Here is a 6,754-nt window from a genome sequence, read left to right as displayed (position 1 = left end):
ATTTGGTCTTATGAGTGCTAATTTTGAGAGTAGCTTACTCATCAAGGAGGTGAATAGAAATAACAATTCAAGTTCAAAGATCTCTAGTGCACTTATGGTGAGAGGATTGCCAAATGCTAGGGGCAACTCTCATGAGAGAGGTAAATCAAGAAGCAAGTCACGTAGTAAAGAGGATGTAGAATGCTACTTCTATAACAAGAAGGGATGCATAAAGGATTGTTCTAAGTGTAAGAACAAGGAAAAAGGTAATAAGGCAAATGAAAATGATGGCAAAGAGAAAAGAAATGTAAAAATTGAATAGATTAATGCATGTAGTAGTGATGATGGTGATGTCTTGGTTGTATCTTCTTTTGGTGACGCATTATCTCTTGCCATGGATAATGGCATGCCTTAGAATTAGCTTATGGATTTGGAAGCATCATTTCATGTCACACTACACAGAGAGTGGTTCTCTACTTATGATGCTAGAAAAAGAGGATGTGTTTGAATTAGCTTATGGATTTGGAGCATCATTTCATGTTATTCCACATAGAGAACCACATAGAGAGTGATTCTCTACTTATGATGTTGGAAAAAGAGAATGTATTTATCTTGGAAACAACAATGAATGTAGCATTGTTGGCATTGCGGATACACACTTGTCATTATCAAATGGTTCTCCTTTTATTTTGCCAAATGTATGATATGTTATAGACTTGACAAAGAGTTTGATCAATATACGGCAAGTTGATGATTAATTAATGATCATGTATGGTAGATTTGCAAGGGATATCTTGTTGTGATCAAAGGGCCAAAATCTAGTACGTTGCATCATTTTTAGATTTCTAATGTCAACGACCATGTTGTAGTTTTCACTGAGAACAACCATCTATTACTTTATGGCATCACCAGAGTTTGTGCCATCCAACTTCTTAAAATTGAAAAGTGCATTTTTTGAAGCAAATAATGAAGACATAAGCATTGCAATTATATAAAAGGCCAATAAGCAACTGAGTAAATGCCAACTGCACCACTAAGTAAACTAAGAAGTTGTAAATAGGGTGCTCACCATATTGGCCAACCAATGCCAGAATAGCCAAATTTCATGACTAAAAGGTAATCTAAGAACTCCTCCATTTCTACAATTTTGTCTCACAATTTCCCTCAGGTAAAAAAACTTCTAGATATCTTATTTCTCTAATGCTCAATGTGAAAATGGTTGAGGATGGCTTTAACCTTAATATTAAGGTTAAGAGGAGGGATTTTAATAAGGTCAATAGTCTTATAGCCTTTATTCATATAGGAAAAATTAAAAAATAGCCCAAGCCTTGGAAGTGCCTCAATTTAACCAATTTGATCAAGTGCATATTCAAAAAATACTTTGATAACTCTAATGTTCATGGACATCACAATTAATACAAAGAATCAACTCTATCACTTTTTTTTCTGTCTTCTCTTTGTTATAGACCAAAGCACGCCTTCTACTTCATGTTATTCTCTCGTTGTACATTGCACCACTTTGGATCGTCTTTCTTACTAAAAGGATCAAGTGCTCTCTATTTATGAAAGTTATTCTCACTTTTTCCAATTTTTATTTTTAATAATTTAACACTTGTCAAGTTTGAGAACAATTTCAAACCACTAACATATTTTATAGGGGTGGCTTCAAAAAATTGAATGCAAGGGATTGCAAAGCTTCCAAACATTAGGGGATATTTGGACTCACTTTTGAGCCTTGTAAGAATTGTCACGTCATCATCCTATTAAAAAAAGAGGCCCACGGATAACTATATCCATTGTACCTCAACACTATATCATCTATCATATCATTGGAAAGGTCATGATGAGAGGATTCTAATGCATCAATGTCTAACCAATTTGGAGTTAATATGCTCAAAATATGGCCTCCTAACCAAAAAGTAACCTCAAAAGTTTCTTAATGGTAGCCTCTCTCTCATTTGTCCTTATGGAATACTCCCTAAAATCCCAAAGAGCTTAAAAGGCCCAAAAGTGAGTCCAAATTTTCCTTAATGTTGTAAACTTGCAGAATCTCTTTGTTAAATTGATATTGGGAAAATAATATAAATGTGGGATTTTTTTGGTCCCAAAATGTAGAAACTAGATTTAATATAGCTAACCAAAGGGAGTATAGATAGAGTAAGATGGCAAGGTGGCTGCCATCATCAAAACATTTCTCACATGGACTTGTGGGCTTGAGATTTCCATTGGCACCTATGGCATCACATTATTTATTTGCGAATCCATAAGTCATTTTCCTCCATGGTTTTAGACCTAGATTTGGCATCATGGTTGTCTCTTTTCATAGACCATAATGCCACTTGATGCCAAACTTTCTCCTACTCAAACTAGCTTACTCTAGCAAAATTGTCATCATATGCCTCTTCACTCTTTTCTTGAAATGAGCAATGATATTAACAATAGGGTCAAGAAATTTCTTGCTGGTCATGCTATGCACAATATATTTCCTGTACTAACATGGCTAAAGTTATTGGGTCTCCCGAATTTGCTAAATCAATCATCTAAGTTCCTTGCCACTCCCCTCCCCAAGAAGGTTGATTACGTGCATTATACTTGCACACTTATGTGGTATGTTAGAAGCCTTACAAATGCCACACTGTGCTAGCTCAAGACAGAATCTACTGTCAATTGTCTACCATTATTACACTTGGAACATTAGAGGGGTATTGCTAGAGGATTTGTGAGCACCCTTTGAGAGTTTCGGGCCCTTGTCCTTCCATTTGGGCTTTACAAGCTTCTTGGTATCCTTAGAGTCATCCTTCTTAGTCTTTCTCCGTGTTTGTGCCAGAATCTAAATCATTGGTTCCAACCTTGCAACTCTTGCAAATCTTTTTGGACTTCTTAGACTCCTTTTCTTTGAGACTATTGAGGGGATCTGCTTGGAGCACTAATTTGATTAGATTGTCCAAAGTGGTTGTCTCTAGATTTGCTTATAGCAATGAAAAGCAAATTTGCTTATAGCAATTAAAAGCATTCTTTTTAAGCTCTACATATACAAAAAGAATTAAGAATTTCCCTAGCCAAGATGATAATGGTGATCCATTATAGCAAGAAACATAATTTAGCACTAGAGTTTTGCACATCGTGATCTCCCTACTTAAGACTTCTCAAGCATTCCACCTTTTGGGCATCAATTTGAACTTAACAAAAGTAGTTTAAGAAGGTTATTTAAGCTTCTAAATAGGCATCCTATCCTTTATACTCTATTAGCCAAGCTATTATCTTCCATAATGTAATCTCAAAGAGATCAACCTCATCCACTTGACCAAGATAATTGCTAGCATATTCCTTCTTGAGCTAGTGGATGTGGGCATTTGGGTCTTCCTTGTCAACCTTGAAAATTTTGGGATATGTAATGCTCTTAGTCATTAGAGGAAACTGGGGACTAAAGGTATAGATAGGTAGAACAACCATAGGGGTATTGGACTAGAATAGTTGGATGCATAGCACTAATTAGATGGTACAATCATTTGCTCCTAGCCCACACCATGGCTAGGAGGTTGCGAACACATTCAAGTCATCAAGAAGAATGAGTCCACCAAGATGACACATTGGAATGTAAGGCAAGATCACCATTGCCCAAAGATATTGAGCATGTCAAGGCCTCTAGAGATGTCACAAGTTAGGACTCAAGCGAGTTACATTACCCACAAGTAGGTGTGCGTGGGGGTGAAGGTGCAACTTGTGAACACTTGCACATGGATGTCTCCTCACAAAGGTAGGATAATTATGGTTGCCAAGTGTAACAAAGGTAGGATCATCATGGTCTCCAAGTGTACATGGATACAAACATGATAATAAATACCATAAAATTTGAAATTTATTCTCAACACAAAATATGATGGTAATATGAATACCTCACATGATCCTTTTACTTAACTGTAGAAAAAAAGTGAAGAGGAATTTAGAGACATGATACATAGAGACAAGTTGAAAGAGAAGGCACAAAGTAATATATTAAAGAAATAGGATTGATATCTAATATATTGCATGGTTTACATGGATATGTTTGACAATTACAATTATGGTCAACATGCATGCAAATCCAAATAGAGACAAGTGATTTATCGCATGATTCATGATTCTAGACACAAGTGACCAATCCATTTGGTGCCCAAAAATGTGACAGTAAGTAAGCACTCTTATTATCTCCACATTAGTCACTTGAACTTGTATCTATATTAGAGAGTCTTGTATACACTATTGATACTATGCATTATGGGTATGTGCTATTTGTATACTTGCATTTATGATAATTTACTATGGATACACTATTTGATACAAGGCCATGGAGTATGATCACTTTCCATGAAAAAATGTGTACTTCAAGAAGAACTAATTGTCAATAGTGAAAGTGGCCCCAACATGCCAAGTTCACCTCAACACTTATCCTTAGACGAGAATAGTAGTAGCCATATGCATAGAAAATATTCCTTGCATATGAAAATTGTGTCAAGGCGTATTATCACAATGGTTTTTGTGTGGGATTGTGTGTTAGAGGTGCATGCGCATAAAGATGATAGAGTAAGAAGATTGCATACTAGTTACTTTGTTGAAACTGCCATAAAGATTCTAAAAAGAAAATTTGGATAGCTAGAACTCTAAAATTTTCTTAGTAACATGTAAGCATAAGTGTTGACACATGTAGCAAGACCTAGTATGTTGGATTGAATGTGAATCAAGTAAGCCCAAAGTGACTTACATTGGCATGGAAAAAGTTGTGGGTTAGTCTATTGTAACAAAAGCTAATACATTGAGTAAGCATAAGAAAATTGAGAATTTGGAGTGTTGAACTTTCAAAAGACTTCCTTACCTAGGGGAAAAATTGAGTTCTCACAAGAATGAAACTAAAATGTGAATGAGCTCCTTGGCATAGAAGAATTAGATAAATTGCAAGGATAGTGATTAAGTAATCAATGAGAATGAAAAATGGAGAGTCAAAGAGAACCAAGCATAGTTATTATCTAATGTCAATTGATGGCATGATTTGGGTTCTACCAAAAAATTGTGTGAAATTATCAATAAACAAGATGTTAAGATATGCATATAGTGGACTAAGAATATACATACCAAATCTAAAAGAGCCATTAGGAAACACAAGGGCTAGTCTTGAAAGCTTAATAGTACATCTCATACAACATCGGTTATTATATATAGGAGAGAGACCTCCATTGTATGTGTGCACATGTCTTGCATGGATAGTAGGTGTCCTTCAAGATGTCACACTTGAAGGCATCTACTTTAAATATGTATCATAATGATTGTTCCCACTTACAAAGAAAGTTACACATCTTGTTTTCACATATGAGAAATCCTTTACTTAGTACTTCTCTAAGTGCTAGATCAAATAAACCTTTAAAAGAGTGGTCTCCACACACTTACAAGACTCCATATACTTTTTGGAACCAAAGGGTGCACGTACAAACAATCATAAATTGCATAAATATATATGCCTTAAGGTCAATAAGAGCCTATTTTCACTTATTAATTTGCTGCTTTTGCATAAATGCATCAATCAATACAAACTTCTACTTATTTGCTTTTGGTTACCTTGTAATTGGTAATGGTCAAATTTAAGTTACTCTTTTAGTAATTATTATCTTTAGGGACTATCAAAATTTTATAAGAAAGATATTAGAAAGTTGTTCAAAATATGTTAGAAAATTATGTTACCTTTGCAAATAAAATATATTACAACTGGAAAAACAACATCATAATGAACCAAAACTTTGGGAATCTATAAAGGTAATTAAATGCAATGCTCCATCAAATTCACCCTTCTATCTCATGTTTCCATGAGTATATTAGAAGTAAGTGATGTGTTGAATGTTCATTGCTTGCATGCAACTAAATTTTCTTTTAAATATTGCGAACCTTGTACTAAGTAGAAGAATGTTTACGTCAACCCACTAGGTGTATGGGGGATGCAACAATGCATGCAATTAGGTTTTACCTACCCTCTGCAAAGCTCTATGATAGTGACATCTTCTCAAATGTTTCCAACACCTGTCCCAATGTTCTATTCTCACCTTATGGTTTTTAAATGCATCCTAGAAGGTCCTGGAATCAAATTTTTAGTAAGCTGCATTGGAATGAGAGATGTTGCACCTCAAAATGAGGTACAATTTCTTTTTAAACTTACTTTTTAACCGACCAAAGTAGACTATGTAGTAGCCAAAATTCAATGAAGATACTTGTAACCTTGGGAAAGCATGAGAAATGAGACACTTGTCATTTGATACAAGTCTTGGTATGTTGAATCTTGTTGTTCCCCAAAAAGAGACTATTTGACCCTTAAAATAAACTCTAAAGAAGCTTTCATTGCTTATTAGAATATTTTTTATTCCATCCTTGTGAAAAACATTATGTGGAACATTTCCTTGAACTTATACATGTGAATTAGTTGTGTACAAGAGTGGGTGTACACTAGATCATGTAATTTCACATCTCGTTAGTGGCTTTGTATGTCAAGCTTACATGAAATTATTTTAGCTTGTAATGGATGATTGATGTGACATGTAGATTTTAGCCAAAAATGATTTACCATCTAATTTCTAAGGAATACATGAAGCCAAAAAGACCAAAGTGCATGTGCACATGCACAAGCTTATATATGTCTAGCCTACTTTTTACATTGCAAAAGCTCCTTTATAGCTTCTTTTCAGACCTTACACGTGTGAGTGGTTCCCACCTTCTTTATTGATTGCAAATGCACATGGAAGCTACTTAAATATAA

The sequence above is a fragment of the Lygodium microphyllum genome, chromosome 2 (genome assembly GCF_053477565.2).
Source record: "Lygodium microphyllum isolate KBCC chromosome 2, Lygodium_microphyllum_v1.1.10, whole genome shotgun sequence".
NCBI classification, from domain to species: domain Eukaryota; kingdom Viridiplantae; phylum Streptophyta; class Polypodiopsida; order Schizaeales; family Lygodiaceae; genus Lygodium; species Lygodium microphyllum.
Note: the sequence above shows the minus strand (reverse complement) of the source record.